The sequence below is a fragment of the Lactuca sativa genome, chromosome 8 (assembly GCF_002870075.4).
Source record: "Lactuca sativa cultivar Salinas chromosome 8, Lsat_Salinas_v11, whole genome shotgun sequence".
Lineage (NCBI taxonomy): Eukaryota > Viridiplantae > Streptophyta > Magnoliopsida > Asterales > Asteraceae > Lactuca > Lactuca sativa.
The window spans coordinates 243,134,669-243,146,356 of NC_056630.2; the positions used below are offsets into that span (position 1 = coordinate 243,134,669).

The window sequence follows — 11,688 nt, forward strand, 5'->3', positions numbered from 1 at the left end:
AAAATATTAATTAGGAAAGACAATAAATTGACATTATTATTAATTAGTAGGTCTAAATTAATGAAACATGAAAAAAAAACTATTCTTATATATATATATATATATATATATATATATATATATATATATATATATATATATATATATATATATATATATATATAGCCGGTAAGAAATTTTTTTGGTAGGAAGGTAAGAAGTTTTTTTCTACATATTTTTTTGACGAACAAAAGAAATGAATCACTAGATGATTCATTTGTAAGATGATCCACAAGAAAAAATTCTCCAAAAAAACATCTTTATGATTTATTTTTAAGTAAATTAAGAAAAAATTCACTTTTGTGACAATTTTAGTGAATAACAACAAAATCATTGTATAAATGAATCATTGAGACGTTTTTTTGATAATTTTTTCTTGTGAATCATCTTACAAATGAATCATCTAATGATTCATTTTGTTTGTTCGCGAAAAAAATATGTAGGAAAAAAACTTCTTACCTTCCTACCAAAAATTTCCTTCTTATTTGATCTTGACTCTATATATATATATATATATATATATATATATATATATATATATATATATATATATATATATATATATATATATATATATATATGCCCATTTTTATGTTTCATACAAAGCTTTCAAAATCAATGAACGGGTCCTGGTTACACTCCTAAGCCTATATCCATAGGTGATATTTTGTAATTTTTACATATATAAAATGATGGATCTGTCACACATTTAATCGAATGAAAGAGAAAAAAAACAAAAACAAAAACAATGTCCTTGACAGTGCCATAAATCATGAAGATTTTCATGATTGATACTTTAAATACCACTTGTCAATTTATTTTCACGTTAACACTTAACCCTCAACTTTCATTTACCCTCACATGGTTTTCTATGTCAGTTCATGAAATTAAGGTTTTGTTTGGCTGACTAACTGAAAACTAGTCGTTGAAAATTGATGTTTAGAAATACAAATGACAAAAAAAAGCATTTAAAAATCATACATGTTTTGCAATCTCATATTTTGTATTCTATTGTGTCATATTTGTTCTTTAAGCTTTTAAAGTAACATCTTTTATCAACATATTTTGTAAATTAATTATAAAACTAGTGTACGTGCCCATGCTCTGCATAGGTTAGATGTGAATTACATAGCAAAAGCATAAAAATGCAATTTTAATACAAAAAAAATAAAAATAAAAGACTCAAATAAAGTAAAATCCCTTGTATTCATCTGTCATCTGCGATGACTTTTAGGATCTGTTGGTATATTTTAATCGGGTCTGCACCAATTTTCTGCAATAAAAAGAAATTAATATAATGATATTAGTTTAGTAATATTAAAAAATGACCACTTAAACCATGGGATAAATAGAAAACATTTTTACCATTTAGGTTAGTTTCATTCATGGACTTTGTGGTCATAATGAAGACGATGAGGCCTGAGGGCATTTTCGTCATTTTGCACAGATGGGAGATCGAAAGAATAGCCCTTGTCCTTCTTTAAAAAAAAAGTGCTACATGTATTTCTTTTCATAATATAATGTTTTTAGCTACAATCTTCATACTCTTGCAAATCATTAAAATCAATTTTAAGTTTTTAACATTTTCTTTCATATAAATGTATGATCATAGATAAATTTTTTTTTTTGAACGGATTACCTATAAGTCGATAGTTCCTTAAAATTTAGTAGATGTGACAGCATCCCAACCACACCTACTAAGATTAATATATGAATGCATGAGAACAACTAAAAATAAATAAATAAACTTATTAATTTCTTATAAAAAATAGATAGTATCATACTGGTGCTTTGTGGTTTCTTGAGACTTGGGCTTAATAAGGGTTCCTGAAGCAAAAGAGAAACAAAAATTAACATACATATAAATAACGATAGTTATTATAATTTTTTCCTTTTTTATAGTTTTGTAACAATAAATCTTTTGTATTTATAATAATTACCAATGAATCCAATCTTCTTTTTATAGGCTAATGCAGCTTCAAAAAACCATGTCTGCAAATAAAATATAATTATATCTATTTTTTAACTATTATTAAATAATTATTGGATTGTTTTTAATTTTTTTTTTTTACGAAAATTTTTGTAACATCCTAAAAATACAGGCCAAAAATTTCATTTTTAAATACGTCATTATAAAACCAACAGTGTAATAAAACATTTGTAATATCATGTCATGTCAAAACCAAAGTAGAAATAATCAAACATGTTATCATAAAACAATATCAGAGTGTAATCGCAAAGATCTCATGTGCGGAAAACCATAGTGTGATGCGCTGCGATCAAGCCGGCTCCTTTCCTTTAAACACGAAGTACCTGAAACCAAAACTGAAAACCGTAAGTACGAAGCTTAGTGAGTTCCCTCATCATACCACATACCACACAATCATATAACATACATATACTGTCAGGCATATCTGGGTGCCCGACCTACCCCTTCGGTCCTCTCGACCGGATGCTGCCTAGCATATCTGGGTACTGGGCTCCCCTTTGGTCCTCTCGACCGGATACTGCCTAGCATATCTGGGTGCTGGGCTCCCCTTCGGTCATCTCGACCGGATACTGCCTAACATATCTGGGTGCTGGCCTCTCCTTCGGTATCTTTTAACCGGTAACCGAGGACTATTTCACCCCCTAACACTACCACATAAAAAGCATAGCATAAACACATAAGTCATATACTGCCTAGCATATCTGGGTGCTAGTCTACCCCTTCGGTCCTGTCGACCGGTAAGTGGGGACTATTTCACCCCCTACTACCACTATCACATAACATCATATCATGCTAGCACATAGACATAATAGGTAGTAGCAAACATAGACAATTATCACAAAGACAATCATCTAACAACTCATACTGGTGGGCCGGCATTGTGGCCGTAGACCCACCGCTACTGGAAGGTAACTCACCTCACACTGCTGAAGTCCCGAAGACACAATCCCCCACTTGCTGAAGTCCCGTAGACTCGACCCAGCTGCTGGCTGACAGATTCCCGAACTGTCAACACCAAAATAACACCCAATCAATAATTAGGTCCCAATACATAACCATACGTACATTCTTTGGGTAATTACTACATTACCCCTAGCTTGGCTTATTTATGCCCAAGGCCCAATCCATAGGTCCAAAGCCAACTAGGAATCAAAGCCCAACATATGGCCCAATTTTCCAAATTGGGCCTAGGCCTATACATGGTCTTATTCTGAGGCCTAATATCATATAATCATTAAGGCCCAAACTATGGCCCATCTACCCCTTACACGGGCCTTACCCTAGGCCCATTAAATTATTCTAGTTCAATTGCTTGTTCTTGGATGGTCCAATATTATTTCAATCATTTAGGCCTAATAATAAACCCAAGTGAAATTAGGGTTTCACATAAAATGACGATTAGGGTTAAGTTTCCTACTTAACCCATTAAGGACTTAATCCATTAAGTCTAATATTGCTTAGATTAATTTCCGCCAACGATTATTATTTAATATTCCAAGTTATTAATAAGTCCCGTGTGTCTCAATTAATAAAATTAGGGTTTTGATGGCATTAGGGTTTTCCAATCCAAATATTAGCCCATTTATCAATTTGTTGGTCTTTTATGTCAATTAGGGCTTTATTGGGCCTATTAAGCCCAGTAAAATATTATTAAGCCCATTAGGGTTTTTTTGGGTCCATTAGAGTCTATTAAGCTTTATTGGGCCCATTAGAGCTCCTTTAAGCCCATTAGGGTTTCTAGTACCCCAAACGGATCAATCACAAGAGGCAAAGCGCACCGCCACCCGACACGGCGGCCGGTGGCGGCAGCCACCACCCTAAGGTGGTGGTTTTCAATTTCCTTCCATTATTTCCATTTTTACAACTTACAATGAAAATACCAAAATAAACACACACACCTACTACACTAAAATAACACACACACAGCCACCCTATGGTGGCCGGTGGTGGTGGAAGGTGGCAGTGGCGGTCTTCCTTTATTCTCCGACTACACAACCCATAAAACACGACTCTTGCTCGGAATGGGAAACCATCCACCTATTTGGTGACGTATGGCAGCGGTAGTGGCGATTTCACGTCGGCAGCCACCACCTCGTGGTGGTGGCAGTGGTGTTTTATTGGTTCCCAATCAATCAACATACACAGCAGGCCCTTCCTCAAGATTCTGAGCACAACCGCCACCGGTGGCGCATAACGATAGCAACAACACCACGGGTGGCATAACGACGGTAGTCATGGCGGCGCCAACAAGGCTGAGACGCGGAGATGACGAACAGAAGAAGGAGAAGAAGTGAATACGGAAGGGGAGGTGACGGTTAAATGAAAATCAATGGTTGCTCGATGACTTAGGTTGAATGAAAGCGATTCCCGTCGTCCGACTCCGATCCTCAACCTTTCTTCTCGTTGGAAATGGCAGTAGCGACCGCAGCAAGGTGGCGAGGGCTTGACAGTCTTCAACCGATGGCAGCGACTACAGTTTGGCAGCACCCTCCATGGTCTCGGTGGTCCCTCCTGACAACCGCTATATCATTCACGTCCTTGCCCGCACAGAGACACTGGTGGATCGAGCTTCAACAAGGAGATGCAGCCGGAGGTTGAAGACGAATAGAGAGAGAGTGGCGGCTGAGGAATTAGGTTTAGGGTTCAACGATTGCAAGGCTATATACCTGGCTCATATGAAACATATTCCCATATTGACATAATTGGCCCCTCCTCCTCCCATTCCTTACACAATGAGTCCTAGTTTTACTCTTTTAGCCCTCGACATTATAATTCTTTACAATTCAGGTTCAATACTTACTAAACAGCCCCTTAGCCCCCAAAATCCCTTCAAATGAAGTCCCGGAAGTTACCATTTAGTCCCTGCCTTCATAAATAATTACGAATCCGATTCGAAACTTACACTTTTAGCCCCCGACTTCTAAAATGGTAACAATTAACTCTTCGAGACCATCCTTTTATACATAATTATTTATTTTAGGGCTACCATTTATTCATCAATTTATTTATTTATTTAATAAATAAACGGGGTTTTACAAATTTACCATATGGTCAAGCTTTCTCTCCATATCAGCACTGAATGGTCTGGCAATTGGGTTGGGTTCGGTTTGGTGGGTCACGGGTTGGTGGGTTGGCGGGCCAGAATACATTGAACCAACCCAACCCATATAATATATGGGTTTGTGGGTTGGCGGGTTGAAAACATTAACCCAACCCAACCCATATAACCCGTATAAGTATATAGGTTCGTGGGTCAGTGGCTCAAACCCAACTCGTATAACCCATTTAATAAGCAAAACATTTTAAAAATGAAATGAAAAAATAAAAATAAAATGAAGTCATAAAGTCTGAAATATTCAACATAAAGTCATAAACAGGAGTGATGACGACGAGTGGTGTGCGACAGCCGGAGGACGAGAAGACAAGTGGTGTGCGTGCGACACTGCGACAATTGATGATTTGATGCCTTAATTGACGGAGACGGGAGACACAAAGTTATGAGTATGGGGACTGAAGATTGAAATTCTTTTTTATTAGGGGCTTCTTAGTGGCCAGGGGACGCTAAGTTGAATCGAAAATATTTTGCAGTTTTTGAATTCGGAAAACGATTAAACGATAATCAAATATTCAATTAAATATATTTTTTAAACATTATATATATATATATATATATATATATATATATATATATATATATATATATATATATATAATCGGGTTGGCATGTTGACCCGCGAACCCAAACAGGTAACCCAACCCAACCCATGAAATAAACGGGTTGACGGGTTGGTAGGTCAAAAATCTCAACCCAAACCCATTTATTTTGGTGTTGGGTTAGTGTCGGGTTACGGGTTGGGTCTAGGATTGCCACCCCTAGCACTTATAAGAGTTTGATAACCCTCACCACCACCCCAAAAGACATAATTTTCACCCCTAAATAATGTGTAACCTTATTTAAATGGTAAAAGTTCATATCAAGGGCCAAATTGTCTTTTTTTTGTTCAATAAAGTAAGTGTAAGTAGTAAGTACCATTTATAGCATTGTACTTTTATTCATAATGTAACTACAATGTTATAAATGGATAATAATAAAAGTAATAAAAGATGAATACTATCCAAGCACAGGAGCTGGCCTTACAACGAGTAGATCAAAATGAGATATTGCTACAATGGATTAATCATTAGCCAATAATTGAAATATTTTTCAGTTTTAGTCCCTAGTAGTTTGAAATAAGCACCAAAATCGGTTGTTTGAACAAAATTTAATAACTTCTCATACTGAAATATTGAATACTTTACGTGCTAATCATTTTTTTGTAGTAAATATTAATAAAATCAAAGCTGATTTTAAAAATTATATTTTTTTTCTACCTGTCCACCACTAACAACAGATCCATGCTTACATCCTTCTTACCACGAGTTGAGAAGTGGTGCTACAGATGCGTCCATTTGTCCAGAAGCAAGCAAAGAGAGTCGACTTAATAGCTATTTCAATATACAAGAAAAAAGTTATTATAAAATGCAATATTTAAGAGAAAAGGACATAAAATGGGAATGTTAATCAATTATTCAGGATATGAGTACCTTACCATTTTGAGCTACTGCAGCCAAAATTAACAAATCAAAATAAATACAAAATATATTTCATACTCTCATCCTTAATGTATCAGTTGATATATTATTGAAGTTTACTTCTCATAAAGTTCATCATGCACCAAATTCAATAACTTTTCCGATTGCAACTGCTTTTATGCATGTTGGAGTTAACAATCATAAAAGGACTGTGATATGTGTGTAGGCCGAGATTTTTGTTAACATAGGATCATACACATTTTTTATTAACTTAGACACTAATTACATAAATCTGATGCATATATATAGACAACCTCCAACCATCACAACCCTTCAAGATGACAATTAATTCTACCAGCTATAACTACCTTTAACCACCATATAAGTGACTTATATAACTACTAATTGATAACAAAATTTAACAGTCATAACCAACCATATTGAATGTCAAGATTACCCTTCAATATTACAAAGAACAAATCATCATTTTAACCAATAGTTGCTGGTGCTCTAGTCCAATCCAAGATAAGGGTGTTTTGGTACAAGAAATCCAATTAATGCATAATAAAAAGAAGCTAATTTACATATTACAATACAGTGGAAGATGTGAACATAATCGAATTTCGTTATTAGTCATGATATTTACTTAACTATGTTATTAGCTCAAAAAAAAAAGCATATGAAAAACATTTTTTTTTAATTATCATCCAAATGAACTAACCGGGGTGATTTCCCAATGGAGCTGAGAACATAGAACATAATGAAATTGTATAAATCATAAAAACTATAAGATCAATAAAACAAATGTTCAAAGTTTAACTCTTTTGTTCAAAGACAGGTTTCCATCTGCTAATGTTTAAGACAAGTGTTGAAAAACCCCAAATTAAGCCTTCAACACCCAAAATCAAATCCAATACTGACTCTTCTGGTAGGGTGGTCTTGGTTGACTCCAAAATCAAGAACATAGAAAAAAGTAGGGGTAAGATAACGAAAATAAAAAATTAGGGTTCATATAGGTTGTGGTTATACCCAAATCGGATTGTGTCTTCGTTTTCATTGCAAATTGGAGAATACGACCCTATGGACAGAGGAGAAAATAGAACTATAACAATACCTTAGTTCAAACCGTTAGTAGGAGCAAAGAGACATAGCAGAGCGTATTTGTGAAGCTGAACTCTAACAACTCGAAAATACTTGAGGTAAAATCGACGGTAACGGTGAGAGAGAACAATGGAGAGTCGGGTACACCCAGGAATCAACACGCTGTCATTGACGATGGAGCGTCTCTTTGGTTAAAGCAGATTATGCAACAAATGAGAGATTGAAAAGCAGGACGAATCGTGTTTTGTCTCTTCTGCGTTTGTATGTTCTGCAGCCCTTTCCTACGACCGCTACCTTTTCAGGTGGGCACGCTCTCATTTTTTTCGTCGAGGGGGGTGTTTGGCTAATCTTTTTAAGAGGCAAAAGTCCTCTTTGGAAAATTTACTTAAAGTCATGTTTTCCTGACTTTTCCAAAAAAGTAAGTTTTTCTTATATCAAAAATCCAAAAGTAACTTTTAAAATCCTTTTACCAAACATCTTTTACATTTTATCTTTTCCAAAAATGACTTTTATCTCTAAAAAAGATAAGCCAAACACCCCCGAGGCCATGTCGATCGATCGAGCTCTAAAGAAAGATGAAAAGGGATTTGAGAGAATATTGGTTATCGAGGTACTTGAGGCGGTGGTTCGATGGAGGATTAAAGTAACTGGTCGATGGGAAGGTATTTTAAGCAAAAACAGTAAAAAAAAAATAATAATAAATCAAAAAAAGAAAAGAAAAACGAACACCGATAACTGTAAAAAAGGCGTAAATTCTTTTTACCACATGCACTGTTCATAAAAACATTGTTCTTTAATTAGTACATAACTAGCAAGGTTTTGAAAACCGGACTAGAGACCGAACCGGTCGTCTTACTAGTTCAATTGTTCAAGTGGTCCAACCGGTCTCAAAAACCGAAAAACCGGATGATGTCATAATTATATTTAATTATATAAAAAAAATATATTTTTTAAAATTTCCGGTATTTACCGGTTTTACCGGTTCAACCGGATCGGTTTTTACTTTTTACTGGTTTGACCGGTTTTTACTGGTTTTCACCGATTCACACGAATACTGCTTTTTTGGCCTTTAAGAACCGGATCCAGGACCGGTTCCCAGTTGAACCGGTCGAACCGGCCGGTCCGGTCCGGTTTTCAAAACATGGATAACTAGGGAAGAACCCCGCTTTGCGGGGTTGTACACGCCAAATAAATTAAAAAATAGAAAGATTTTACTGTGTTACATTGTAAAGGACTATGCTATTTAAATATGAAAATTACAACAAATAACAATTTCCTTTGGTGTGCCACCACCAAGTGAATGACCAAGAATCTAAAAAAATAAATACAAACTCAGGTTGTGAACCATAAACTGTCAACAAAAACTAAAACCCAATAAGCATCCAACACAATGTAAAAGATATAATGAAATTAACATAAATTTTGACACATACCTTTGTCGCAACAGGAAAGCCCAATAACAATTAGTACACACGCAAGCTTCCACTTCGAATCTCTCTTTCCACAAGTTCATGCTCCATTGACAACATATTGGCAAAAGATTTACTTCATAACAAAAAAAATTAGTTTTGAAGATTAGCTCATACATATATGTGTCCAACAGTCAAGGGTAGTACCCATTTGGAGGGGGGAGACGACGGCCAACGATCAAGACAGAGATGACCGAAGGAAGCTCGGTATCGGGACACTTGAGCAGGTGGAACCATTCTCCCCAAGTCATGTTGTAGCAATCAAAAGAATTATAACAACCATGGCCCACCCAAGATAAACTAAATATGCATTTGGTATCATTTTGATTCAAATATCATAAAAAGTAAGCTAAATTATGAAATTAAAGATCCCAAATAACATTGTGAGATCAGAGGTATAAAGAAAACACTCACAAATAATGAAAGTAAGTTGCTCAACTTTGACATTTTTGGTCAAACGACAAACTACCCTTTATTGTAAAGATTGCATTCAACCTCTAGAAAACTGTAATCACTTATAATATATGAATGTACAAATAAACAATTTATCACCTCATATTTTTGCAAGAAAACTATACAAAATTGTAACCATTTATGATGAATGCAAATTGGATTTATATCACGTGATCTTTGCACAATACTTTTTAGAGACCTTTGAATCATGGGATGATAAAGTAATAAAAGGAAAAATACAGTTAATAACTTTTGGAAAACCAAAAGGATAAAGTTGAAATAAAATATAAAGGGAAGAGAAGGTTGCAAACTTGGACAATACGTCAATACCAAATATATTCCCTAATACTTAATGGTCAAAATCCAAGGTTTAGAGGTTGAAAGTTAAGCTTTAAGTTATTGCATATATGGTTATAACTATCCCAAATAAACTGGTCATCAATGTGTACCTTTTATGTCGAAAGAAGATGATCATACACCATTAGTTCAGTTTTTACATGTTAGTCACATGTTAAAAAACAATTTAAAGAGTTGAAATGTTGAACAAACCTAATAATCAGAAAATATGTCGGAATGAGAAGAAATGGATCATGCAGAGCTTTCATTTTCTAGGGTAATAGCCGAAGGCAAAAAAAAAAGGGGGAGATAGAGAAGAGGAGATTCAGAAGAGTCCACTTTTTTCGGCACGACTCTTTCTATTTCTGCGCTGACATTTGAGTTGACTCCTTTCCGACGACTTCTCCCACCAAAGCCAACTCTGGTGGTCCAGCTTCTTTGAAAAAAGCTTTGGATTCCTGATTTCCACACTTATTTGTTGTAGTTGGAGAGAAAAAACAATGTTGCAAAGGATATCTGAAATTTGTTGATTCTTGATGGTTGGATATATAAGAAATAAGAAATGAAAAAATATTTGAAAGAGGTATTAAATATATCTCACTTCCATAGAAATCCATGACAAAAGAACCTTTGAACATTCTTTGAGACAATTTGTCGAGCACCTGATGTGCATTGTATCCATAGTAAAATTGTAAAGAGAATTCATTACTTCTAACTAACCTGAGAAGAAAAAAAATAAACTTATGGTGTTTAAAAGTATAAAAATAACTAATATGGAGAAAAGGTTCGTACCTATAAAGATCATCATTTTCTTTCAATTTACAGGGAGTCGAGGAGAATTTAGAAGGCAGAAAGACATACGTGATTTACGAACCGAAGTGAAGGTTTGGTTGTCAGAACTAAAGTGGTTTGGTGAATCGATTCTTAGAAGGAGGACCAGGTTTGGTGAGTCGATGGTGTTAGAAGGCGGAGCAGGGAAGTGGTTTGGTGAATCGACTTTTCTTCCAAATCTTACATATACCTGAGACATGGGTCGATGAAATTAGAATAGTTCCAAGAAAGGAATTTGACTTTGAAGCCTAACCCGAAATCGTGGCTCATGTTGGTTGGATTCAACCCGATTGTAATCGAAAGAAACCAGGGTTAGATAGAAGGGATGCCGATGCGTTCAGAGAGAGAGACGTAGGATCGGGTGCAGAAATATAACACGTAGCACATTCAAGAGACGGTGGAGGTGGTTGTGGATGGCGACAGCTATGGCAAGCAGTGTCCCTGAAGATGGATAAGAAATTAGAGAGAAAGGTGAAAGAGAGAGGGATGGGTGGAATTGACATGAAAGAGAAGGTTCGAGAGGAAATCAATCAATTGAATCAATGGGGGAGGCGGTGATGATAGATTTGTTGTCCTTTTCTAATTGGAAGAATCGGAAGGTGGGAGCAGTGAACAACATAACACGTATATCACCAAACCCAAAAAAACACAAAAAGAAAATCAGCCAATCACATCACCAAACCAAAAAAAACCCAAAAAAGAAAGTCGGTCAATCATGCAAATGTAAGAACTGTAACCCAAAAAAGAAAGTCGGTCAATCACATGCAAATGCTCATCTGATAGTTGAAAATATATATATATATATATATATATATATATATATATATATATATATATATATATATATATATATATATATATATATATATCCTTCTTAATAAATGAAAATAATTTTGT

The 11,688-nt window shown here is 35.1% G+C and overlaps 1 non-coding gene across 18 annotated transcripts; it reads right to left on the reverse strand.

Moving 5' to 3' along the window:
- Nucleotides 1-819: 819 nt before the first annotated feature.
- On the reverse strand, nucleotides 820-11,458 carry LOC111911329 (uncharacterized). Of its 18 annotated transcripts, none has more exons than XR_008225407.1 (9): nucleotides 9,319-11,457; nucleotides 9,136-9,247; nucleotides 7,716-9,053; nucleotides 6,444-6,514; nucleotides 2,947-3,034; nucleotides 1,980-2,352; nucleotides 1,824-1,866; nucleotides 1,405-1,733; nucleotides 823-1,312 (listed from the first exon to the last, which is right to left on the reverse strand). It is a non-coding gene; the product is annotated as an uncharacterized LOC111911329 (transcript). The 18 variants fall into 18 exon arrangements; XR_008225400.1 differs by having other exon boundaries at nucleotides 859-1,312; nucleotides 7,716-10,476; nucleotides 10,562-10,680; nucleotides 10,753-11,456; XR_008225405.1 differs by adding an exon at nucleotides 2,436-2,676 and having other exon boundaries at nucleotides 820-1,312; nucleotides 7,716-11,458.
- Between the last annotated feature and the right edge of the window lie 230 nt (nucleotides 11,459-11,688).